This window comes from Ovis aries, chromosome 15, assembly GCF_016772045.2.
Source record: "Ovis aries strain OAR_USU_Benz2616 breed Rambouillet chromosome 15, ARS-UI_Ramb_v3.0, whole genome shotgun sequence".
Lineage (NCBI taxonomy): Eukaryota > Metazoa > Chordata > Mammalia > Artiodactyla > Bovidae > Ovis > Ovis aries.
Window position 1 is genome coordinate 23,009,448 of NC_056068.1, and position 27,253 is coordinate 23,036,700.

Genomic DNA, 27,253 nt, shown 5'->3' on the forward strand with positions numbered 1-27,253 from the left:
CCCAGCCGTTGTTGTGCTGGGGACACACACAACACACACTTTTAGGAAACTGCCCCAGCTGCTCAGAAAAGGGAAGTGCACATGCTTTTCAAATGTCAGAACCAGGAAGAAATCAACAAGTCATCCAGCTCAGCGGCCCTCTCGACAGATGGCTGGAACCAAGGCCTCAGCGGGGAGAAGAGCCTTGACTAAACTCGCCTGGCATGTTAACACCCTGGCCTCCTGACTCTTCCCAGACCCTCTGGTCTCCTCCTGGTCTGTACCCTCAGTGACCAAGGCATCAGCTCTCGTTCAAGTGCCTCCCTTCACTGCAGAGCTGGTCAGAAGCTCGCACCATGACTGACTGGTGGGGTTTCCAGCTTCAGCCTTCATGTGAGACGGCTGGGCTGTGCAGTCTGATGGTGAGAACCCAGCTTTAGCAGCTGCCAACACAGGGCTGAATCCCAGATCAATCACTAAGTAATTATATGTCCTTGGTTGGTTAAATAACCTGTCTGAACCTCAGTTTCATCATCTGCTAAATGGAATTGTAATACAATTTACCTCACAGACTGCTGTGTAGATTAACTGTTACTATTCCTTAATCTTAAAGAACTTGATACAGAGTAAAGCGCTGTATGAACCTAGACTGTTATTACTACCATTGGGGTGTTTATTATAAAGGCTTCCCTGGTATCTCAGATGGTGAAGAATCCTCCTGCAGTGCAGGAGATGCGGGAGACACGGGTTCAATCCCTGAGCCAGGATGATCCCTGCAGAAAAGAATGGCAACCCACTCCAGTATTCTTGCCTGGAGAATCCCATGGACAGGGGAGTCTGGTGGGCTACAGCTCATGAGGCGCAAAGAGTCAGACATGACCGAGCAACTCAGCACACACAGCATTTATTATAAAGGCATGTTCCAGGAAGGCCCCACCCGTGGAAAATCCATATTGGGAACCAATAATCTGCATTGAAACAAACATCACCAGTGATGTTAGTGGGTGCCTTGGGAGGCTTGTGGATTGGTCCAAGGATCGCATTTGTAGAAGCTCTGTTTTCAAGGTATTTTGGCCCCACTCCGGTCTGTAAAGAAAAGAACTTCAATGAGCTTATTAGCCATCTTGTCAAAATCCCGAAATCCGCATTTCTCACATTTCCCTCCTCCCTGGACAGCTTGTTAAAGGATTGGTCCTCAGGTCTCACCGGAAACCTGCGACTCCCAGCTCCTGGGCTTAGGAAACAGCCTTTTCAGCACTGCTCCCTCCCAAGGTGCTTCAGAAGTTGATGGAAGGTTGACAGTTGCTGGCAAAGAGCAGGTTTCCCTGCCCCACCCAGCCCAGAATGCCAGGCTGCTGACTACTGCAGGTCAGGGCAGGGGTGGGGAGACAGAGACAGCTGAGGAGGGAGCCTTTGCTCCCCTTTGCCTCACCCATGCCACTCCACAGATCTCGATCCAGGCCTGGGTGCCATTTCCATGCCGGCCCTTTATTTCCTGCCAAGAACAGAGCTGAACTCTGTGGTCTGCTGGCTCTCCGCCCAGCCAGGCTGTAGGCAGCCTCATTGAGGACCTTTCGGCCTTCTCTCCCCTAGGACTGGAAAGGCTGTTCTGGAGTTGGGGGAGAGAAGGGACCTGGGCATCTTTCAGGAGGCTGCTAAGACCTAGCTTTGGGAGCAGCCAGGAAGACAGACCCCAGCCCAGACAGCCCCACCCCACTGCCCAGACCTCTGTGTACTCATGCAAAGATAATTCAGTTACTGGGAATGCAGACTGGAGAAATAACCTGATTTAGAAGCTGAAACCATCTGAGCTGGGCAGGAAAGATGGGTGCAGGAATAGTCCTTAATAACCCAGGAAGGCTGGAGCAATAAAAAGAGGAAAGGGTGTTGACTGGAGGCCTTGGATGGTGGCTGGGAAAGAACGATGGCTGGGCTTTGGGGGCTGATCCCCCTCCAACTTGGTCCCCCACCCTTGGTCCATCCTAAGGCTCACTTACCCCTTAAATCTTTTGTGTATTTACTTTTTTTTCTAGAGTGTTAACATAGCCATCATCTGGCTTATACAGCCATCTGGGGAGAAGATAAGCTGAGAAACCTATAAAGTGTCAGGGAGGGGGAAAGAAAAACCTTTTCTGAGGTTTAATTTGAGCCATTGATCACCAACTGTCCTCAGAACAAGTTATTTCAGTGTGAGCTGTCATCTGTGAAAGCTGGGAGCTTGGCTTCTATGGCACCCGCTGTGAAGGAGGGCTATCGGGGTCCTCGGGGTCAAGGTCAGAGGCCTGGGTTGGACCAGCCCTCCCCTCCTTTCCCTCTCACTTGAAAGCCAGCCTTCATCGCACCCCCCTCCCGGCCACCCCCCACAAATTCCAGGAGGACCTTGTCTTCCCTCAGCCAGCTTGAGCTTGGTACCACCTTCTATATCTTTTTCACATCCTTGTTTGCCTGAAAGTCCTCTCTGCCATCTAATTGTCTCATTTTCACTCACCTGCATCTTAACAGGAAGACACTCTGGAAATGGCTCTCCCCTGGAAAGGAAAGCAAGCGACTAAAAGTCTTAAAAGCAGCTCTGGTCATTTATCTCTGTCACCTTCTTCTCCTGGCATAGGGAAATTGTTCTCTGCAGATAATTTGTCTTTCTTATAACCTGCCTATTCTATGTCAGATGAATGTGAGACCCTGAAGAAGCTGAGGCCAGTCCAAGAGTTCCTCAGACATTTTAGACTAGATTTGTAGTCTAGAGGACAGATCTCAGGCCCACTCACACCTCAGAGGCCGACTAGAGACCAGACACAGCCCTGCCAGAAACACCAGACCCACTGCAGGATGGCTGGGCCCCACCCTGGGGGATGGCTGCCCCATACCAGGCCTGGAAGCGCTCTATTAGTTAGGTAAGGGACGGGCTAGCAACAAAGGAGTTAACGGAGAGCCAGACGTTCCATTCTCCAGCCCCCCTCCTCTCTCCCACTGGACCCAGATGAATAACCAGTCAGTAAGATGACCCCAATGGAAGAAGTCCAGAAGCATCCACTCTGCTCTCAGGGGTATTTGTACTCCTCTCTGCACAAATCTAATCACTCAGAATGAAGGCAGGGCTGGGAGGGAGCCCGGGGACAGGGCTTCTCCCCTTTCACAGGCTGGGCGGGGACCCAGCAGGGACCCACGCAGGGCAGAGCACTCAAGCCCCGGGGCCCAAAACCAAGGAGTGTGATAGCAGAGAAAGCCTCTGACTCACCTGACCCCGGCTGGTCTAGAATTTCTGTACTTTTTTTTCCCCTGTGAATTTGTTAACTTTCTAGAAAATTGCAACTGGGCTTTCCTCAGCTTGGTAAAGGAATGAAGGGCCTCCTGTCCCAGTCACCTTAGCTGTCCAGAGCAAGATGAGTTAACTAGGGGCAGGCAAAGAGATCAGATTTTGGAGAGCTTCAGAAAAAGCTGCAAGCCCCAGAGTGTGCCAGGAGCCAAAGACCTCCCACCTCTCCCCTCTGCTCCATGAAAGAACCCACTCGGCCTGGCCCCAGCTCCTGCCCAGCCCTCCCAGCAGCCCAAGGCTAGCCTACGTGGCTTTGTGCTCCTGAAAAGGCCTGCAGATTTATAGGCCTCAGCTGTGGACAGACATCCACCCCTGCCCTGCCTGCCCCTGAGGCCCCCAGACCACCCTCCCCATCCCTCTCTCCCGGCCACACCCCATCAGGGGGTGAAGGGTCACTCGCTCCGCAGGTGGGAGCATCACCCTCTCCAGGCCTGCTTTGCTGTGACCTGCTAGTAGCCCGGAGGGTGTTGTCCCAGAGAAAAGCTCAGCAGCGTTCATTCCATTACAGCCCGCGATTGAGCAGGGGCCCTATCTTTCCAGAATATTCTGCCCTTGTAACAGTCCTCAGGCAAAGCCTGTAGTGACAGCAGTTAGGATACCTCACCTCCCTCCCCAGATGAATTCAGCAAGTGTCCCCCCGATCCCAGACAATGTGAATGGAGACTCAGAAATCCTAGAGATGCAACAGGCTGTGTATATGGAAAGAGACAATGGCCACAAGCAGAAAGGTGGTGTCAGGAGAAAAGCGCCAAACTTGGACTCAGGAGTCCTGGGTCTCGGCCTCTTGAGCCATTAACTAGGTGTGGACCCTGACCAGAGGCTGCCCGTGAGGGGCACTTTGGTGGGGGCTGGGTTCACCGGCTTTTGAGGTTTCTCAGAGGATAAGTAGGCAGCAAGCGGCATTGTTCAAACAGTTGTTCGAGGATAAGGGACTCAGAAAGCAAGTTGAGGATGGACTAAGGGATGAGGGAGCCGAGAAGTAATCTGGGAGCTGGAACAAAGCCTGCCAGTAGACTAGGGGCAGGGTCACCATGCACCCTCACCCAGCAGGAGGGCAGGTTCTGAGGGGAGCTGGGTGGTAATGGGCCAGAGTAAGGGCAGCGACTAGGGAGCCCACCAAGTGCCTTGGGCTCCTTGCAGGAAGTATGGTCCTGGCCCCCTTGGCATCCAGCATGATGAGCATTTGCCCAAAGTGGAGTTCTGCCTTGCTGTCTGACCCACACATGCGATTCAGCTCTAACCTCCACCATGGGGCAGATCCTGGGACGCTGTGGACAGTGCACAGCGGTCCCTGGTCTCCCAAAAGGCTGGGTGCTCTCGAGCAGGTGCTGAAGTTCCGTGAGCCCCAGTCAGTTCATGAACATCCATCTATCATGGTGCTCTGCAGGGCTGTTCTAAGAAACAGGCAACCGATGACAAGTTTATATACTCTTCAGCACTGAATGGTGTTCCTCTTGTGCAAATTATTGCAATAATCTATTTTATGGAGTATTATAAATATTATTTTCTTGGGTTCCAAAATCACTTCAGATGGTGACTGCAGCCATGAAATTAAAAGATGCTTACTCCTTGGAAGAAAAGCTATGACACACCTAGACAGCATATTAAAAAGCAGAGACATTACTTTGCCAACAAAGGTCCATCTAGTCAAAGCTATGGTTTTTCTACTAGTCATGTATGGATGTGAGAGTTGGACTGTAAAGAAAGCTGAGTGCTGAAGAATTGATGCTTTTGAATTGTGGTGTTGGAGAAGACTCTTGAGAGTTCCTTGGACTGCAAGGAGATCCAACCAGTCCATCCTAAAGGAGATCAGTCCTGAATATACATTGGAAGGACTGATGCTGAAGCTGAAACTCCAATACTTTGGCCACCTGATGCGAAGAACTGACTCACTGGAAAAGACCCTGATGCTGGGAAAGATTGAAGACAGGAGGAGAAGGGGATGACAAAGGATGAGATGGTTGGATGGCATCACCAACTCAATGGACATGAGTTTGAGCAAGCTCCAGGATTTGGTGATGGACAGGGAAGCCTGGCGCACTGTAGTTCATGGTGTTGCAAAGAGTCAGACATGACTGAGTGATTTATCAGTAACTGAACTGATAAATATTATGAATAATATGAGAACCACGCCCACTTCTTAGAGTGACCAACTCCTCAGACGCAGAGGAAGCTGAGAGCAATGCTAGATCCCAACCCCAAATTCACCCTCCCCTGCCCAGTCTGCCAGCCATCCCTGCATCTCTTCCACCCCTCCCTCCCAGTCAGGACCCAGGAACCCCAGCCTGCTGGTGACTCCAAGGGTGGTGCAGCTCTGGGGACCTGGGGAAGGCAGAGAGAGAGAGGGGACCAGAGTTGTCTTAGGATCATTCATATGAACATCCGCTTAGACTGAGAGCAAAAAGATTAATGTGAAAATCCCATCCGAGAAGCCAGTAGTTATATATCAGCAGTGCCTTAAAGATCAGATACTTATTAGGTTTGGGGGAAATAAGTAATGTACTGAGTCAGGAATCACAGCTCTGGGAGAAAGAGATGAGACAAACATCTCTCCCTTCTCGTCACAGAGACAAGCCCAGGGATGGCTCACATTTCTGGTTGGGGCCCCAGGAGAGGTGAGAAGAGTGGGGCCCAGTGGGCACAGATGGTGGGCCTGTGCTGGGAACCAGCTGAACAAAGATGGAAAAGGAGACTGACTCTCTGTACCTTCAAGAAGAGACGCTGTGGGGTGGCTGGTAGGAGTTGGCACGGTGAGGCCTCCTCTGGGCAGCCAGGGTAGCTAACATACTTCAATTGAAAGAAAAATGTCCTCATCCACGTAACTATTCTTCAGGACCAGGCAGAGAAATTGACAATGTTGATTCATTTAGCTCAGCAGTATTCAGGTCAAAATCAATCTTGTCAAAAATCCATCACCCACACTCAATAAGTAAGAAAAGGGATACAGGCTCCCAGGGAATCAATCACACCCCAACAGGGAACAGCTGAAAACAGATCTATCATGGTCCCTGATGGAGGTGTCCATTACTCAATGTGCTGGTTCCTGAATGTCCCCTGGGGCCCCTCCCAAGGTCACGGGCACCAGCCAAACCCCCGGCAGCTGCGAGAACAGAGATGGCCCAAGGGCAGGAGGTCAATCTTCTAGTCATCTCTCTACAGCCAGCAGGTGAAGTTTCTAGAACCTCAGCGCTGATTTATACATGCTTGCTTTGCACAAGATCAACACTTAGCTGACTAACACAGCCCTTAAGAAGTAATTTCATCCATTCCATGACTTGAGGAATGACTGTCACTTAACTCCCCTGCTGTCCTCAAATCTGTGTGGCTGCCTCACATCTGTAGGGAAAGGAAATAATAGCAGCTTAGCAGTTCTCTACGGTGCAAAGCTCAGGAAAAGCAAATTGGCCTCTGCAGAGCTTCCCTGACCTTAGGACCTTTCACAAGACATTTTAGAAGGCAAGACTCACCATCCTCTTTGTTCTTCAGTCAGAAGCTGGCATCCTCCAAGGCTGGCATTACGATGTCCCTGACTCCCGCAAATTCAGAGGAGGTGGATTGGTGGGGCCAAATGATGGAGAGGGCTGGGTACCATCTATACCATCCACTAACTGTGTGGCTCCAGCCAGTTCTTAAACTCCTGCCCATCTCCGTTTTCTCATCCATAGCAGGGAAACGATAACAGTGTATACCTCCTAGGGTTGTTGAAGATTCAGTGAGACTCTGCATGTGAAGAAATGGCACACAGACAATACACAAGAGGTAAAAACTCTTGTTAGATGAAGGTCCCTCTGGCACTGAACCTTTTCTTATACTGTCATCTTCCAACCACAAACAACCTCTAAAAATCGTCCACAGGACCCTTCACTCATGTATGCATTCACCAAATGTGCATTGACTATTGATTGCTCTACATCTGTTCCAGATGCTGGAGAGATAGGATACTTATTGGATGCAGTTGGTGGATTCTTTGCAAGATTGATGGGGGGATGGTGCACTGATAACCTATAATTAAATAAAATAATCACAGATAGTAATAAATGACTGAGAGATAAGAGGAGAGTGAATTAGAGAGTTGGCAAGGGGAGCTACTTAAATTTGATTCAAGGGAGGCCTCTATGAGTAGGGGGCATTTGAGTTGAACCCCAAATGGTATAAAGGAGTCAGCCACATGGGATCTGGAATAAGGGGGTGTTCTAGGCTGTGAGCACGTGGACAGCTGGAGGGGACCTGAGGGAGGAACTGCAGAGAGAGGCAGGCAGGATGGAGGAGGCCCCACCAGACACTGGGCCTTAAGATGCAGTGGGGAGCCCCTGGGAATGACATTGTCAGAGAATGCCCTTTAGAAAGCTGGCTCAGAATGCTATTTGAAGAATAGATTGAAATGGAGACAAGCTAGGAGGTCCTTACAGAGTTCAGGGGAAGATGATGGAGGTTTTGTCAAGCGGACAGCAGTAGCTGTGAAGAGGAGATACTAGGGTCCAGGGGATATACTGGAGCTGGAAACAATAGCTATTGTTAATGAGTGAGATATGGGTGATGAGAGAGAGAAGCAGCTAAGATTTCTCCAAAGCTTCTATTTGAGCCATTGGTTAAATGAGGTAGGAATTACTCTTCCAGGGAAGACCAGGTGGAACTGTATGGGGTAGGGAAGTGCAATTAAGAGCTATGTGAAGCTGAATAAAATGCCTATTAGGCATCCAAGTGAAGACATCAGTGGTTGGATTTGGGAGTCATGGAACTGGACAAGATCAGCTAGGGAGAAAGCGTAGCTAGAGAAAGGGCTGAGAAGAGGACTGAGCCCCAGGAGGGGCATCTGGGGGAACCCTGTTCCAAAAGCCCCAGCCCTCTGAGGATACATAAGTTGAATTCCAGAACAGAATCACCCATGTAAAAGGTCAGGATGAGGATTAGAGGCAAAGGAGACTTGGGGGAATTCACCTGGAGGCTACAACCTCACCCTAGAGAAAAGCAGGATTCTACAGAAATCTACTGATTCCTGCTTTCTGGGTGAGTATTTCTTGCAGGTGAGTGGAATGCCACCAACATGGCTACTCTGGAATGGAGGAAAAAGGGAAAACAAGAGCACAGAGGTGAGTCTCTGCTCTGAATGCAATGAGGTTTTGTTCCAGGCAACCCACATGCCCCCAATGTGACGGACTAAAGATGTGTGTCCCCTCAAAATTCGCATTGAAACCCAACGCCCCGTGTGATGATATTGAAGATGGGGCCTTTGGGATGTACTTAAATGAGATTATGAGGCTGAGGTTCCTATGATGGGATTTAGTGTCTTTATAAGAAGAGGAAGAGAGGTCAGATAACTGTCTCCCTTGGTCTCTCTTCCTCTGCTTACGTGAGAACCTAATGAGAAGGCAGCCATCTACAAGTCAGAAAGAGAACCCTCACCAAGGACTGAATTGGCTGCCGCCTTGATCTTACATTTCTTAGCCTCCCAAACTACGAGAAATAGACATCTGTGGCTTAAGCCACCTGAGCTTCTGCAGCCTTTGGGACACAGTAGGACACACCACACATGCCTGAAGGCATGCTTATAACTAGGCCTGCAAGATGCCAGCCCCCTTTGCACACAGCAGCATCTTCCCTTGCTATTTTTGGAGTTCCCGGGGGCCTCAGCAGTGCTCACCAGCTCTTCACATTCTGCCTCTCACAGCCCCCTGAGCCACACGAGGGGGCAGCTCCAGCCTTCCAGCACCTCCCATGCCTCCCACTAGGACCCCACACACCCAAAGCCGCAGCACCAGGAGGAGCCCCCTACACCCCCACACCATGTCAAGGTCCATTGAAACTGAGGTCTCCCCTTTCCCTTCTCTATGTGCTGCCGCTGCCAGGGGAGGGAGCCGTCCACTGACCCGGTAGTTCATCAGACCCAGCCACGCTCTGAAGCCCCTCCAGGGTCTGGCCGACCACTGAATGAGCCACGTCTTGTTTGCCTTGTGTCCCAGCACCTTGCGGGGTGCCTGCCTCGTACCTGGCAAGTGACTCCTGACAGTAGCCTGCGTGCATCCAGCAATTGTAGGTGGGTATAGGAGGGTGTGGGAGTCCTTGTGAGAAGGCAGGGCAGATAGCTCACTGCGGGAGACACGGGGTGATTCCGAGGGGCCCCAGGCAGGACACAGGGCTGAGGGCAGTTGCCTGCCGGCCCTGTCGTCCCCACGCAGGCACCTGCTTCGAGAACGCTGAGAAAGCACTCAAGGGCGCTGTGAGGAAGCAGGTGATGATTTCAATTTCACAGCTGGGTGGGTTGGGGCCACGCTGAGGGAGTAGGTTTCTGGGACAGCGAACAGGCTTCGACTTCTCCCTGTGTCTCTATCTGGTTCAGCGGGTCAGGTGGTCGGGACGGGTCCGCCCTGGGAATCCAGGCTCCGCCCGCATCCCAGCCAGCAGCCCCGCTGCACTGCGCCTGCGCCCCCAGAGGCACCGGCTCGGCTCCCGGGCCCGGGGGCTCCGAGATACCACTTTCAGAGACGCGTGGAAGCTGAATAAGCACAGCTCCGTTGTCGATGTTGCCTGCCGGGCAGGCGGGGGGCTAAGCGCAGGCTTTCTCGTCGAATCTTCATACAAATCTTGGAAGGTGGGTACTATGATTTCCATTTCACAGATGAAAAAACTGGGTCAGAAAGTTCAGTTTGTCCAACGCTTCACAGCTCAGGAGCAATAGAGCCATGATTCCAACCAGCTGCTTCTGACTACAAATTTCATACTCTAATAAACTACCTTGATATATTAATTCCCAGGATAAACACACCACATGTGCCACGTAAGTAGTCGAGGAGGGGGAGGGGACTCACAATCCACTAGGCAGGCAGCAAGTGAACGGTGTCATCCCCATGAGTCAATGGGTCCCACACTGAGGTGTGCAGTCTTAAAAGCAGTTAGTTGCTGCCTCCCACACCCTTGGGAGTTGGAGCTGTTTTCCTTCTCCCAAGGCAGATTCTGTGCATGAGAAAGTAGATGGACATTCTTCATCTGAGACCCACAAAGTCAGGCAAAATTAATGGGGTGCAGAACAGATCTGAAAATCCAGGCATACCCCAAGACCAGTTTCCAAAACAGGATCTTCAACCACCTCCAAAAAGGAAACCCAGCCCTCTGCACTGGGCCAGGCCAGCCAGCCCATCCTTGGGGGGCAGTGGCCCCCCCAGAAGTGCCCCTCCCAACCCTGGCTCCTCCTCCAGTCCCCGCAAGGTGAGTACATTCCATCAGGTTCCCTACAGACTCTCTGGACCAATTCCCTTGTCCTTCCAGCGGCCCATTCTCTTCACTAACAGGGAGGCCACTGGCTCCTCACCCTGCATCCTGCCTGTGATTCTGCCTGGAAGCTTCCCTTTGGGCCTGGAGGTTGCTCTTGGCTGTGGTCACTCTCCCTCTCCCCAGGCACCCCTGCCTGATCTCCAGCACGAAGGAGTGGATTGGTCTCTCTCACCTGCCTGTCCTGGAGCTCAGACCCACGCAGAGACATGGAAGTGGGCCCCTGCCTCTGGGATCTGGGTGAATGCCCCTAGGACCCTGAGAAAACTTGAGCCTGAGGGTTCTATGTCAGCAGGATTTGGACTCAAGTTTCAGAAACATGTGACTGAAACTAGCTTGGTGTGCAGAAGAGAATAGAGCCAGTTCCTTTCAAACCTCACCATGCATAAGTCAGTTAAGGGATCTCTCTGAAATGCACTTTCTGATTCAGTAGGTCTGAAGTGACATCTGAGATTCTGCCTTTCTAGCAAGCTCCCAGGTGCTGCTGATATGCTTGGTCCAGGACTCACACCCGAAGTAACAGGACTTAATAATTTAAACCTCAAGGACATGTGTTGCTTTTTTATAAGAAGCCTAGAGATGGGTGGCCCCAGCCTGGGTCAGAGCTTACTGATATCTTCACCAGGCTTGGCCCATCCTTTGCTCTGCTGCCCTTACCATTACAAGATGGCTGCCAGAGCTCCAGAATCAATCCTCACATTTCATCATCTCAACCCAGAAGGAAGAGTGCAGGGGTAAAGGAAGGATTCTTTTCCTCTTTAGCTTTCCTGTTACCAGACAGGAAAATTTTTCTCATAATCCTCCAGTTGTTTACTTTCTCTCATTGGCCAGAACTAGGTCCCATGCCCATCCCTGAATCAATTACTATGAACAAGATCAGATTTCCATGATTGACTTAAGCCAAGTATGATTCATCCCCTGGAGCTGGGGACATTTCCCCCTGAACAAAAAAACAGAAGTCTATCAACAAGAGAGGAGGCCAATGGCTAAAAAGCAGGCGGCCAACAGTGGCTACACGCCATCCTATAAGCAACCTATTGCCAGGTTTCTGACCCTCTTTGCCCTTCTCTTGAAAGAAGCCTTCAGGGAAGAGGAGAGAGTAGGGGGGAGGCTGGGAAAAAATTAAAGACGTACAATAAAGGAGATTTTAAGGGGCAGAGTGGGAATAAAGGAAAGTTGGCACCCTAAGCAACTGTTGATATGCTGATCGGAAAAGGGGGACAATCAGTCCTGTGTATCTTACTCATGGAGGTGTTGGGTGGACCACATGTGCCAATGCCTGTAAAAGCATCCTATAAACAGGGAAATGCCACAGGAATGCCAGCAGCTGTGGTGGTAGCAGCAATTTTAGCATCATTCCTAGTCCCCAGGAATGTGGGGAGAGATGAAGCAGAAAGAACGCCCTCCCCACAGTCTGGCCCCCACCCCAGCCAGATGACCTTTGTGACATTGCTGGGAATTGTCCCTGCTCCTGACTCTCTCCCTCTTTGTTGATTGTTGCTGCCCAGCAATCAGCTGACTCTGCTGGCAGGGCTGGGTCGGCTGGCATGAGGCTTCGGCTGGAGGAAAAAGAGGCATTTGTGTGGAGAGGGATCCCTGCTCCTCAGTGGTGAGAAGTCAGACAGCCAGAGGCTGGGGGATACACCGCATCCTCTGCAGAGGAACCAGGCTCACCTTTGGGCCCTGACTCTGTGGTCCAGTGTCTTCACACAAACTCTTCCTTTTCCTGGAGATGCTCTTCCCCATGCTGCTCAGGCCTGTTGTCTGGCTCCTTCTCTGGCTCCTCTGCAGAGAGGTCCTCCTTGGCCCCAGATCTAAAGGAGCCCCTCCATCTTCCCCTCCCCTCCCCCCCCCCACTGCCCTCTATGACAACAGTTAATTTTTCTTCCTCACCCCATTTGCTACAGTTTGCAAATATTTGCCAGCTAATCATCAATTAACCTGAAACTCGGCCAGGAAAAGGCCCATGTCCAGGGCATTGCCTCCATGTGCTCAGCACAGGGCCTGGCACAGAGCATTCACGTGCTGAATGAATGAAAGCGTGATTGAATGAAGGAGTTGACGCAGCTGCACTCTGCTTCCAGGATGGAAGAACTGGAATCAACATTTAAATGAAGCAAAAGAAACTTAGTTTAGCTATAAGAAGTAAACTTTCCAGAAAACCTCTGGAGAGAATGAGCAAAGAGTTTGACACACACACATCTGTCACTGAGGGTGAGAGAGGAAGAAGTCTGTCTTGAATCAGAAAGGTGGTTAGATGGCCTCTGGAAGGTCCCACTTCCCAAGGAAGACAGGACCCTCGTGTCACCCCACCCATCACCCCCATCTTGCATAGCAGCTAATAAATTGCCTTTCTGTTTAGCTTCTCTCATCCCTGATGTTCCAGCTTCTGCTTTCAGAAATGCTGTATGCTTTTTTTTTTTTTTCAGGGGGAGGGAAGTGGGGGCAATGGGAGGGGATGGAGTGGGACCAGAGGCTGGGATCCTGGGCTCTGGGTCCTGGTCCACTGGGCCATGTGATGAGTAGGAAATTGGCTGGAATGCTGAAACCATGACCCTGAACAGCAAACTCATTTCCTGGAAAGGCTGGAGCATGATGGCTGGGTGGAGCTGCCATCACACCAATCACTCATGAGTGGCCTGGAGTTCGCTTAAGCTGTCCTAGCGGCAGCTTGGGAAGGTTCCTGGTGCATCCTGCCTGGGCCAGCATGACAGGGATGCCCACCAGGCCAGTGAGTGCAGAGGGGATCAATCAAGCAGACCCCCGAGAGAAACAGGACCGGCTCGCCCTGTCCCCCTTCTGCCCCTTCCTTCTGGCATGTGGGGAGAACTACCTGCAATTTTCTGTGATCCCACCTCAACAGTGTGTGCATGTGTGTGTGTGTGCGTGTGTGTGTGTTGGGGAGGTGGGTGGCCCACACAGAGGGAAGTTAAAGAGACAGTCAAGAATGAGGGCTTGTATCAGGTAGTTGGATTTCTGCTGCTTTGGAGAGCCCTGGATTCACTCACCCATTCATCCATCCATCCATCCATTGACTCATTCAATTCCTTCACTTATTCATTCACCCACGCTTTGCCAGGCAGTGTGCTCACCATCCAATTTCAAAAGCAACACAGTCCTGCCTCCTGGAGCTTGTAATCTGCAAGGAGAATCAGAAATGAACATTCAGACTGAAACCGCAGTAAATACTGTGAGAGTATGATGAGATGATGGTGATTATCAGATCCCATCAGATGGAGCAAGCTTTCCTGAAGATGTGGGAACTGACTGATAACTGAAGCAAGAGAAAGAGTCAGGTTAACAAGAGAAGCAAAAGTATTTTATGCAGCAGGAGTGGCACATGCAAAGACCCTGAGGTATGAAGAGACAAGAAGTAGGTAAGGAATGGAATGAAGACATGTGACTGAAACGAAGGAGAAGAGGACGATGAGACCAGGTCTCTCTCTCAACTCAGGAGAGTCTAGGAGAGACAAAAACAAGTGGAGCCCTCTTAGTGCCCGTCTGTACGCTGCCCCCCAAGAGAAAAGTGTTAGTTACTCTGTCATGTCCAACTCTTTGTGACCCCATGGACTGTAGCCCACCAGGCTCCTCTGTCTATGGGATTCTCCAGGCAAGAATACTGGAGCGGGTTGCCATTCTTTTCTCCAGGGGACTTCCCGCCCCAGGGATTGAACCTGGGTCTCCTACATTGCAGGCAGATTCTTTACTGTCTGCAGCTCCACAAGTGACAGTATGGAACAAGGAAGACCCTGCTAGCTCCCGGGTTCATTCGGATGCACTGAGAGTTATAGACAGACATATTCAGGGAGATTTGGAGGGCCCCATAAAAATGTGCTGTGTTGGTCTTGCTTTCCCATACTCCCTGGGAGTTACAGAAAGATTAGTGATGCTACACCACTGGCTGGCTCAAAATATAGAGACCCACGTTAGCCTGTTGGCTTAGCCTACCACCACTCCCATCCCTGCCCAGTAGAGTCCTAAGGAAGGTACCATCCATCTTCCTGGCCCAAGAACCAAGAAACCAAAATAGACTTGTTGAGCTAGTGGTCCAATATTGCCAGGAAGTTTGTTCACAGATTTCCTAGGGCTTGAGAGGCGATGCTATGACTTTTCTTTTTCTCTTTACTCTTTTTCTCTCCTCCTCCCTGTATTCCTCACTTAAAAAAACAAACTTTTTAATTGAAGAATAGCATTCAGGAAAGGACACAAATCCCAAGTACTCCATAATTTTTCACATAGTTAATCCTTTCTGACATTTGAGCACCGAAAATCTACAAGGATATTCCTGGTAGCATTGTTTCTAATAGTTCCAAGATGAGAGACAAGCTATGCATCAACTATAGAATGGATAAAGAAAATGCAGTGTATTCATTCGGTGGAGTACTATACAGTGACGAAGATGGATGTGCCATGCCTCCATGCAACAACATGCATTTAATGTGCCTTGAAAACATTACGCTAAGTGAAATAAGCCAGACACAAAAGGACAAATGCTGTATAATTCCACTTACATGGAATTTCTAGAATATAAGAGAGAAGTCCCTACACTTGTCAAAAAGCAGATTTGAGAGGCTAGCAAGAAAGGGAATGGGAGCTATTGCTTACTGGGTACAGAGATTCCTTTGGGTGATATAAAATTGTGGAAATAGATAGGTGCTAGTAGAAAATTCTGGTACTGGAGAAGACTCTTGAGAGTCTCTTGGAGTGCAAGGAGACCAAGCTAGTCACTCGTAAAAGTCAACCCTGAATGTTCATTGGAAGGACTGATACTGAAGCTCAAGTTCCAGTACTTTGGCCACCTGATGTGAAGAGCTGGCTCATTGGAAAAGACCCTGATGCTGGGAAATATTGAAGGCAAAAGGAGAGCAAAAGGCAGCAAGAAGGCAAAAGGCAGCAGAGGGTGAGATGGTTTGAGAGCATCACTGACTCAGTGTACATGAATCTGAGCAAACTCGAAGAGATAGTGAAGGACAGGGAGGCCTGGCAGGCTGCAGTCCATGGGATCACAAAGAGCTGGACCCAACTTAGTGACCGAACAACAACAAGTAACAAACGTGTAGTCTTTTCTTTTCTTTTTTTTTTTTTTTTTTGGTATATATGCACTATTTCATTTTGTTTCATTTTGGTGATATTATCTAAATTTAGAATTTCAGGGTGATAGGTGTGCATCTATTTAGCTACAGTAGATTCTGCCCAAAAGTTTTCCAAAGCTGTTGTACCAGTTTATACTCTCATCAGTAGTATATTAAGATTACTGCATATCCATACCAAGTCAACACTTGATATTTTTTCTTTTTGGTGAGTTTTAGCTAATCGTATGTATATCTGGAGAAGGGAATGGCAAACCACTTCAGCATTCTTGCCCTGAGAACCCCATGAACAGTATGAAAAGACAAAAAGCTGTGACACTGAAAAATGAACTCCCCAGGTCGGTAGGTGCCCAATATGCTGCTAGAGAAGAGCGGAGAAATAGCTCCAGAAGGAATGAAGAGGCTGAGTCAAAGCAGAAACAGCACCTAGTTGTGGATATATCTGGTGGTGAAAGTAAAGTCCAATGCAGTAAAGAGCAATATTTCATAGGAACCTGGAATGTTAGGTCCATGAATTAAGGGAAATTGGAAGTAGTCAAACAGGAGATGGCAAGGGTGAGCATCAACATTTTAGGAATCAGTGAACTAAAATGGACCAGAATGTGTGGATTTAATTCAGATGACCATTATATCTACTACTGTGGGAAAGAAATGGAGTAGCCCTCATAGTCTGAAATGCAGTACTTGGGTGCAATCTCAAAAATGACAGAATGATCTCTGCTCATTTCCAAGGCAAACCATTCAATATCACATTAATCCAAGTCTATGCCCCAGCCACTAATGCCAAAGAATCTGAAGTTGAATGGTTCTATGATGACCTACAAGAACTTCTAACACCAAAAAGATGTCCCTTTTATCATAGGGGGCTGGAATGAAAAACAAGGAAGTCAAAAGACCCCTGGAGTAACAGGCAAGTTTGGTCTTGGAGTACAGAATGAAGCAGGGAAAAGGCTGATAGAGTTTTGCCAAGAGAACGCACTGGTCTTAGCAAACACCCTCTTCCAACAACACAAGAAACAACTCTACACATGGACATCACCAGTAGGTCAATACCAAAATCAGATTGATTATATTCTTTGCAGCCAAAGATGGAGAGCTTTATACAGTTGGCAAAAACAAGACTGGGAGCTGGTTGTGGCTCAGATCATAAACTCCTTATTGCAAAATTTAGACTTAAATTGAAGAAAGTACAGAAAATCACTAGGCCATTTAGGTATGACCTAAATCAAATCCCTTATGATTATACAGTGGAAGTGACAGGTAGATTCAAGGGATTAGATGTGATAGAGTGTGAGTACCTACAGAATCATGGGTAAAGGTTCATAACATTTTACAGGAGGCTGTGATCAACACCATGCCCAAGAAAAAACAAATGTAAAAAGGCAAAATGGCTGTCTGAGGAGGCCTTACAAACAGCTGAGAAAAGAGAAGTGAAAGGCAAAGGAGAAAAGGAAAGATATATCCATTTGAATGCAGAGTTCCAAAGAATAGCAAGGAGAGATAAGAAAACCTTCTTCAGTGATCAGTGCAAAGAAATAAAGGAAAACAATAGAGTGGGAAAGACTATAGATCTCTTCAAGAAAATCAGAGACACCAAGGGAACATTTCATGCAAAGATGGGTACAATAAAGGACAGAAATGGTATGGACCTAACAGAAGCAGAAGATATTAAGAAGAGGTGGCAAGAATACCCGTCCATGGGATTTTCCAGGCAAGAGTACTGGAGTGGGGTGCCATTGCCTTCTCTGCAAGAATACACAGAACTATACAAAAAAGATCTTCATGACCCAGATAATCATGATGGTGTGATCACTCACCTAGAGCCAGACATCCTGGAATGCAAAGTCAAGTGGGCCTTAAGAAGCATCACTACAAACTAAGCTAGTGGAGGTGATGGAATTCCAGCTGAGCTATTTCAAATCCTAAAAGTTGGTGCTGTATTCAAATATGTCAGCAAAGTTGGAAAACTCAGAAGTGGCCACAGGACTGGGCAGGATCAGCTTTCATTCCAACCCCAAAGAAGGGCAATGCCAAAGATGGTTCAAACTACTGCACAATTGCACTCATCTCACACGCTAGTAAAGTAATGCTCAAAATCCTCCAAGCTAGGCTTCAACAGTATGTGAACCGAGAACTTCCAGATGTTCAGGCTGGATTTAGAAAAAGGAGAGGAACCAGAAATCAAATTGCCGACATTCTTTGGATCATAGAAAAACCAAGAGAATTCCAGAAAAACATCTACTTCTGTTTCATTGACTACACTAAAGCCTTTTTCATTGACTACACTAAAGCCTTTAACTGTGTGGGTCACAACAAACTGTGGAAAATTCTTAAAGAGATGGGAATACCGGACTACCTTACCTACCTCATGAAAAACCTGTATGCAGGTCAAGAAGCAACAGTTGGAACCAGATATGGAACAATGGACTGGTTCAAAATTGGGAAAGGTGTACGTCAAGGCTGTTTATTGTCACCCTGCGTATATAACTTCTATGCAGAGTACATCATGTGAAATAGCAGGCTGGATGAAGCAGAAGCTGGAATCAAGATTGCTGGGAGAAATATCAATAACCTCAGATACACAGATGACACCACCCTTATGGCAGAAAGTGAAGAGGAACTAAAGAGTGTCTTGATGAAATTGAAAGAAGAGAGTGAAAGAGCTGGTTTACAACCCAACATTCAAAAAATGAAGATCACGGCATCTGGTCCCATCACTTCATGGCAAATAGATGAGGAAACAATGGAAACAGTGAGAATTTATTTTCTTAGGCTCCAGAATCACTGCAGATGGTGACTGCAGCCATGAAATTAAAAGACACTTACTCCTTGGAAGAAAAGCTATGACAAACTTAGTGTTTTGAAAAGCATGGTTATTACTTTGTCGACAAATGTCCATATAGTCAGAGCTATGTTTTTTCCAGTAGTCATGTATGGATGTGAGAGTTGGACCATAAAGAAGGCTGAGCTGTGAATAATTGATGCTTTTGAACTCTGGTGTTGGAGAAGACTCTTGAGAGTCCTTTGGACTGCAAGGAGACCCAACCAGTCTATCCTAAAGGAGATCAGTCCTGGGTGTTCATTGGAGGGACTGATATTGAGGCTGAAGCTCCAATCCTTTGGCCACCTGATGAGAAGAGCAGACTCATTAGGAAAGACCCTGATGCTGGGAAAGTTGATTGAAGGCATGAGGAGAAGGGGATGACAGAGGATGAGATGATTGGCTGGCATCACCGACTCAATGGACATGAGTTTGAGCAAGCTCCGGGAGATGGTTAAGGACAGGGGAGCCTGGCGAGCTGTGGTCCATGGGGTCACAAAGAGTTGGACATTACTGTGCGACTGAACAACAATAATTTTGCATATATAGTGATATTTTATTGTGATCTTAATTTGTGTATTTCTGTGCATTCTAAATGGTTGAGCGCTTTTTCATATTGAATATTCTCTTTTGTGCAGTGAACATTTAAGGCTTTACTCATTGGGGAAGAAGGTTGTCTTTTCCTTCCTTCCTTCCTTCTTTTCTTCCCTTCCTCCCTCTCTCTCATCCTTCCTTTTTCATTCTTCCACTCATTCTCACACTCTTTCTTGACATCATTTAAGTATTCTATGAAAAGATTTTTTTATGTGTGTACATATATGTGAAGAAGTACTTAATATTAATAATATACTGTTTATTACTCTCTTCCTTTATGGTTAGTTCTTTTTGTGTCTCTTTAGAAATTCTTTCCTGCATCAGGATCATGAAGATAGCTTTCTATGTTAAATTTATCATTTTTACATCTCACATTTAAGTCTATTATCCCTCTTAGATTTGTTTAGTGTGAGATGGAAGTCAAGATTAACCTCTCTATACACATATTCAATTGATCTAACACCATTAATTAAAAAGACCATCTTTTATACTTTGCAAAACAATGCACTTTGCCTTAAATCAGAGAACAATATTTGTAGGTTTGTTTCTAAACCCTTCATCCTATTCCATTGACCTATTTGGTTATCCTTGCACCAACAACATATTACTTCAATTACTTTTCTGTATATTAATCGTAAGCCTTATATCCACTCTTCTTTTCCTTCAGCTGTGATCGTCAAGATCATCTTAGCTACTCTTGTCTTTGAATTTCAGTGTAAATTTAAAAATCAGCTTGTTACTTTTCACATACAAAATATCACTGGAATTTTTATTTGATTTGCATTTATCTTCAGTTAATTTAAAGAAAATTGACAAAGTTATAGTATCGAATCTTTCAATATGAAAGCATTGCTCTGTTTACTTAATTTTTGTTTTTCTCTTAACAACTTTTTGTAGTTTTCTTTAGATTTATTTGATTCCACTTATTTCTAGTTATTTGTTAGTTTTAATACTATTATAACGTCATCTTCCTGTTTTGCATCTCATTTTTGTATTTTTTTTAGTTGAAATATAGTTGATATGCAGTATTAGTTTCAGGCATAGTACATTGATATCTTATTGTGGCATCTTTCTTGAGTTTCATTTCCTTATCACCTTCTCCTAGCATGTGGGAATGCTAAGATTTTGCAAAAATTACTTATTGATTCTAATAGTTTATTTATATATACTTTTAGATATTCTACATAGCAATTTTTTATGTCATTTGCAAACAATGACTTTTTTTTTCTTTTCAACTTGCATACTTTTATTTCTTTCACGGTCTTCTTGTCCTGCCTAGTATACCCAATACAATGCTGAATAGAAACAATGATAGCAGACATACTTGTTCCATTACTCTCCTCGGAGCAGGAGCTTTCAATATTTCACCAGTGAGAAACATTTTAGAAGCTACCTTTTACCAGGAAAGGGAGTTCCTTTCTATTCTAATTTCTTATGAGGTTTTTTTTTTTTTTTCACTTTATTTTGCTTTATGATACTGTATTGGTTTTGCCATACATTGACATGAATCAGTCATGGGTATACATGAGTTCCCAAACCTGAACCCCCCTCCCATCTCCCTCTTATGAGTTTTTTAATATGTATAATGAACAGTTTTGAAATTAGTCAAGTATTTTTTCAGCATCTATTGTGATTATCATGTTTTTTCTCCTTTATTATATAAATATGATGAATTATTTACATTGATTGACTTTCTAATGTTAAACAGTTCTTGAGTTCCTGGGACAAGCCCTGCAAGGCCATGGCATATTATTTTTTCATATATCACTAAACTAAATGTTTTCATATTTTATTTATTAGAGTTGCTTCTGTTTTTACAAGAAAGATTAATCTGTAATTTTCCTTTTTTGTAATATTCTTGTCAAGTTTTGTTATCAAGGTTATGCCGACCTCATAAAAATCAGTTGAGAAGTCTCTCTTTTCTATTTTTTGAAAGAGCTAGTTAGAATGGCAGGTTGGTTTCTTTTTTCTAAAATTTTGAAAAAAGTTACTAGTGAAGTCATTTGGAACTAAAATTTTCTGTGTGGAAGATGTAAAGTAAGGATTAATTTCTTTAATAGTATGGAACTGTTAAGATTTTGTATATCTTTTTATGCTGGTATTGGTAAACACATTTTTTTCTAAGAATTTTTTCCATTTCATCTAAAATTTCAAATTTATTGGCTTAAGCTCAGTCATAATATTATCTTATTGATGCTTTTGAATTGTGGGGACATAGAAGACTCTTGAGAGTCCCTGGGACTGCAAGGAGATCAAACCAGTCAGTCCTAAAGAAAATCAGTCCTGAATATTCATTGGAAGGACTAGTGCTGAAGCTGAAGCTCCAATACTTTGGCCATCTGATGCAAAGGGCCAACTCATTGGAAAAGACTCTGATGCTGGGAAAGACCGAAGGCAGGAGAAGAAGGGGGCAACAGAGGATGAAATGGTTACATGGCATCACTGACTCAATGGACAAGAGTTTGAGCAAACTCTGAGAGACAGTGAAAGACAGGGAAGCCTGGTGTGCTTCAGTCCATGGAGTTGCAAAGAGTCGGACATGACTTAGAGATTAAACAACAACAAATCATTGTACCGTCTTTAGGGCTTGTAGTAATGCCTCCTTTTTCATCCCTGACATAGGCTTTTTTTTTTTTCCCCTTAATTGCTTTTTCCTAATCAGTCTTGCTAGAACTTTACCAATTTTATTTGAATTTTCAATGATCCAAACTTTGGCTTTGTTGATTTTTATTTTTCACTTTGTTGATTTTTTATTGTACATTTATTTCCTATTAATAGATTTATGCTCTTTACTTTTTTCTTCCTTTACCTTTATTTTGTATTAATTATTGTTCTTTTTGTACTTTTTGGAAGTGATAGATAATGGCTTTAAGTCTTTCTTTTCTAATATATTCACTTGAAACTATATATTTATCTCTTTAGGATTTTGACACTACATATTCTGGATGCCTTGAATTCTCTCTTCTACTTACAAGTGACCATTATGAAACTTTATTCAGCTTTTAAGCTTCTTACTGGGAATGTTAGTCTGACACATAATGCTCTATCATAACTGGAGCATCAATATTTATATCAATATATGGATTTTTTAAAATTGTAAACATGATGAGAAGACATAGAAATGTTTAGGTGATGGGCACCACCACACAAGTTTAAACTTATTGGACTTTATTCTACAAAGCCCAACCATTGGAAACTTTTTATCAATAGGATCAAAGTTACACTTTAGGTATTAACTGCTTATATTGCTAAGATTTATTGAGTACTTATTATTTTGGGGGGCAAGGCAGCAGAGTGGTTAGGTATGATTGTGGAATCAAACTGCCTAGGTTTGAACATGAGCTCTGATACTTATTAGCTATGTGGCCTTAGACAAATTACTTAACTTTTCTGTGCTTCCTCATTTGTAAAATAAGGATACTAATAATATTTATCTCATAAATTTATTGTAGGACATTTAATGAGACAATGTCTACAATTCCAGGACAATGTCTAAAACAATATAATAGTTAACGTGTAATGATTTCTTAATTAATATTAATCATATTTTGGAGACAGTAAAATTCAGGATTCAGGGAGCTAAAGCATCTTGGCCAAGGTCACAAAACTTAGAAATGACAGCACTAGGATTTGAATACAGGTCTACTGCTGCTGCTAAGTCGCTTCAGTCGTGTCCGACTCTGTGCGACCCCATAGACGGCAGCCCACCAGGCTCCCCCGTCCCTGGGATTCTCCAGGCAAGAACACTGGAGTGGGTTGCCATTTCCTTCTCCAATGCATGAAAGTGAAAAGTGAAAGTGAACTCGCTCAGTCGTGTCTGACTCTTACCAACCCCATGGACTCCAGCCCACCAGGCTCCTCCGTCCATGGGCTTTTCCAGGCAAGAATACTGGAGTGGGGTGCCATCACCTTCTCCAGAATACAGGTCTAGATGTCTCCAAATCCAGGGGCTTAATATAAATGAAGGTCAGATGAGTTGGCAAAAGAGGAAGCATAACAAAGGGACTTCTGCAATACTCCAAGAATAAAGCCACGGGGCCTAAATTTAAGTGGTGACATTGCAAAAGGGAAAGAAAGAAGATCTGAGAGGCATGACAAAGGAAACACGGGACTTGGTGACTAATTAGATATGGGATGGGAGTGTGGGGTGAGAGAGTAAGGAATCAGAGCTGAGTCATGGCTTTAAGCCTGAGCGACTAGAAAGTTGATGATTCGAGAGACAGAAATAGGAGAGCCTAGAGGAGAGAGTTTGGGAGGGGAGGTGTTAGTCTCAGTTTTAGACGTATAGCAAGGGAGTCATCAGCTGCAGATGCAGAATTGGAGTCTGAAGAGAGGGTGAGTTGTAGAACTCATCCCTGGAGAGGAAGCAGTTAAAGCTTTAACATAGACATGATCCCTAAGTGAGAGAAGGAAGAGAAAGGGACAGAGCCCCAAGGATTGAACCTTGGGACAGAGCCAATGTTTATTTATGGATGTTCTAGAAGTGAATAAATAGACATGTAGATAAGGGAACTGGTGGATACAATCTACTCAGACTTTCAATAAGCCTTTGGCAAGATTCCATTTCAAAGACTAAAAGAAATCAGGGCATGTTGGGTACGTGAGGAAAATGGTTTTGTTGGAAGCAAGGAATGGGTTCAGAAACAGAAAATAAAGGGTCAGGATAAACGGGTGGTTGATTCTCCAGGGAGATAATCATAAAGGATCATGCTAGGTCTTTACGAATGATCTTGATAAGAGAATGTCCAATAAAAATTCTACGTTTGCAGTTGACATTAAATTATTTCCATAAGTAAAGTACCATGTTGAAGTGATTAGACTTGGGGGAGACCTTAGGAATGTGTGGATGGCAAAACATGACAACTCTGCTGGCAACTCAGTCCCTTCTATTTCCCTCTCCTCTTAGCTTAGCTACAATATCAGTCCTAGCTTTCGGGCAAACCCCTCTATAATCCGAGGGCCTTTAAGAAGATCAGCCCAACCTTCTAGCCCTTAGCATCAGGTCTTCCCACTTTTTGAGACCCAGTGGCTACCCTGGACCCCAGCTTTGGCACCTACATCAATACATTCCACCAATCGTTTGTTAAGTATTGCTGTGAGTTAGGTGCCATGTTGACTCCTGGCATAGTCTCAGTCCCCAAGGGGCTCACAGTTGAAAGTCCCTGCCATCATTACCTTACAGAACCATTACTTATAAGGCTGGGGAGCGACCTTAATTTTCCTAGATGTTGTAGAGATAGTAGCGCTAACCAAATATACATATGATCTTCTACATTTTCCAAGCTACTCTTAAAGATGAGTTCTAGCCACATGGTTCACTTTAGCCGATAGTCTATGGGCTAATAGATAATGAGGTTATGCCAACGAACACACTATCCCTCCCCAGGAGCTGGTGTCCTGGCTCCATAAAGTCCAGTTGGTTGACTGGACCAGACCAGATATTGAAGACAATGCTACCTACATCGTCTTTAAATTACACCGGACCCAAGAGTCACTATCTTGCTTCTTTTACTCAGGACTCACTCTAAATCTATGGGACTTGTTTCCTACTGCAGGTTCCTTCAAACTGGATGCTAGGTTCCTCTGGGCATCATTGGCATTAGAACTTTCTGCAGTGCAGGAGAAAGCCTCTTTCTGCGCTAACCAATCCAGGAGCCACGAGCCACAGTGGTTGGACATCCCAGGTGGCGCCAGTGGTAAAGCATCTGCCTGCCAATGAAGGAAACTCAAGAGACATGTTTCGATCCCTGGACCAGTGGGATCCTGTGGAGCAGGAAATGGCAAGCTGCTCCAGTATTCTTGCCATGGAACAGGCCGTGGACAGAGGAGCCTGTGGGGCTACAGCCCCTGGGGTCGCAAAGAGTCAGAAGCCCCTGGGCGACTGAACACACACACAACCACAGTGGTTACTGAGAACTTGAAAAGCGGCTAGTGAAAAATGAACAGAACGTTCAATTGTACTTCTTTTTAATTAGCTTCTGTTTAGATAGTTACATGAAGCTACCATTTGGATAATATGGAAAAAGCATTGGGAACACTGTCCACTGTCCGAATAAAATCGACTTGTGAGAGAATGTTATAAAAAAGTGACAGGTCTTTTTAATCTGAGCAATGTTTAAGAATAAAAACTTTAAAAAGTTTAAATAAATTGAGAGATTTGGAGCCCAATCCAAGAAAGAAACTTGGATTCCTCAAAGATTATTTCTGAGCTCCTTGTTTGCTTGTTATGGACCAAAAGATGTATAAATATTGGCATCTGATATCATACCCAGCATTAGTCTTTCCTTAAACTTAACTTTCCTTAAACTTACATTCTTTAAGAATTGAGATTTTCTTTTCTCCTTTGGAGAAAAAAATATATAGAAGTGGAGATCTATGGAAAGTATGTTCAGAAGGAGGACAAAGCTTCCATTGGAGGAAAAACTTGAAGAATTCAAGATTTCTCTCTAAGTACTTCCCTGGTGGCTCAGACGGTAAAGCATCTGTCTACAATGCGGGAGACCTGGGTTTGATTCCTAGGTCGGGAAGATCCGCTGGAGAAGGAAATGGCAATCCACTCCAGTGCTATTGCCTGGAAAATCCCATGGACAGAGGAGCCTGATAGGTTGCAGTCCATGGGGTCTCAAAGAGTCGGACACGACTGAGCGACTTCACTCTCACATAAAGAAGACATGACCAAAATCCATATAGTAAAGAACAATCACAACCAAAGTTGCCAACTTTTTTTTCTTTATCAAACTTTTACCAAAGACAAGAGATGAAAGGAGAATAAAACTGTGGTATGTGGTTTCTGGGTTGGAAGCAAACTTAGTGATTAAGGATCATTTAATTGCTGGAGATAGAGACCAATTAAGGATCATTTAATTTTTGGAGACAGAGACCCATTCAAGCTATTAATAGCTTAAGGAAAGGGACTTCATATAAAGACACCAGAGCCAATTTCAGTGATATACAGAAACAGGAAACAAGGCTTCTCCAGAATTCAAGGGACCTAAAACTGGAATCTCAGGCATTAATTTTTTTCTCTGTCCCTCAGAGCAAAATGCGGAGAAGGCAATGGCATCCTACTCCAGTACTCTTGCCTGGCAAATCCCATGGGTGGGGGAGCCTGGTGGGCTGTAGTCCATGAGATTGCTATGAGTCGGACACTACTGAGTGACTTCACTTTCACTTTTCACTTTCACACATTGGAGAAGGAAATGGCAACCCACTCCAGCGTTCTTGCCTGGAGAATCCCAGGGACGGCGGAGCCTGGTGGGCTGAAGCGACTTAGCAGCAGCAGCAGAGCAACATGACCTCTCTCCCCTCTTTGCTCCTCCCAGTTCTGTCCTCTGCTTTCATACTTTTTCTCTTCCCACAACCCAGACTTACAGCCATGACTTTAGTTTTCTGACCTCCGCCACAACTGCATACCTCTCTCTTCATATTCCCCTGTCATCCAAGTCAATGTCTCAGTATCCAAGTCTCAGATTTCCGGAAGACAACCTGATTCTGTTTAGCTGGATTCCTGTGTTTGCCTGTTGCCATCAGCTGTGGTTGTGGTGAGCAGAGGCAAACACATAGGTGTACTCCAAGAGCTGGAGACAGGTTGGTTCTCTAAGAAGGATGAAGAGTGAGGAGGCAATGACTGCTTTCAGCGATTTGCCTAAGGTCTCAATTCCTGTAGTTTTTCCTACACCACACCCTTTGATAGTTGAGTAATAATCACAATACACTTGTTGAGTATTTATATACCAGCTGACACACACTGAGCTGAGTGTTTTCGGTTTTACAAATGTTACCACATATAACAGTCTCATGTGTTTTAGGACTTAGGTGGGTTTCGTTTTGGACTGTGAAGAAAGCTGAGCGCAGAAGAATTGATGCGTGGGTTTGTTGTCACTGCGCAGCATGTGGGATCTTAGCTTCTTGACTAGGGATCGAACCCACACCCTCTACAATGTAACTGCAGAGTCTTAACCACTGGGCCACAGGGAAGTCCCCAAGAGTTAGGTATGTTTATTCTTTCCTTTCTGTTTGTAAGAAAACTCATGCTCAATGAAGCTAGTTAGACTAGAGTTAAATATTTAGCATGTGAGAGTACCAGGTTTGAATTCTGATATTTCCAAATCTAAAAGTTCCCAACTTACATGCTAGTCTGCTGTCCACTTCACATAACAGGTAACAGTTAATAGAATTTGTCAAAAGATG

General features: G+C 45.5%; 1 long non-coding RNA gene across 3 annotated transcripts; it reads right to left on the reverse strand.

The window, feature by feature from the left end:
- Nucleotides 1-867: 867 nt before the first annotated feature.
- LOC114118247 (uncharacterized) lies at nt 868-26,659 on the reverse strand. 3 transcript variants are annotated; one of them, XR_006056289.2, is made up of 3 exons: nt 26,477-26,659; nt 6,760-7,012; nt 868-1,065 (listed from the first exon to the last, which is right to left on the reverse strand). It is a non-coding gene; the product is annotated as an uncharacterized LOC114118247 (long non-coding RNA). The 3 variants fall into 3 exon arrangements; XR_006056290.1 differs by lacking the exon at nt 26,477-26,659 and adding an exon at nt 10,734-10,842; XR_003591718.3 differs by lacking the exon at nt 26,477-26,659 and adding an exon at nt 9,279-9,639.
- Between the last annotated feature and the right edge of the window lie 594 nt (nt 26,660-27,253).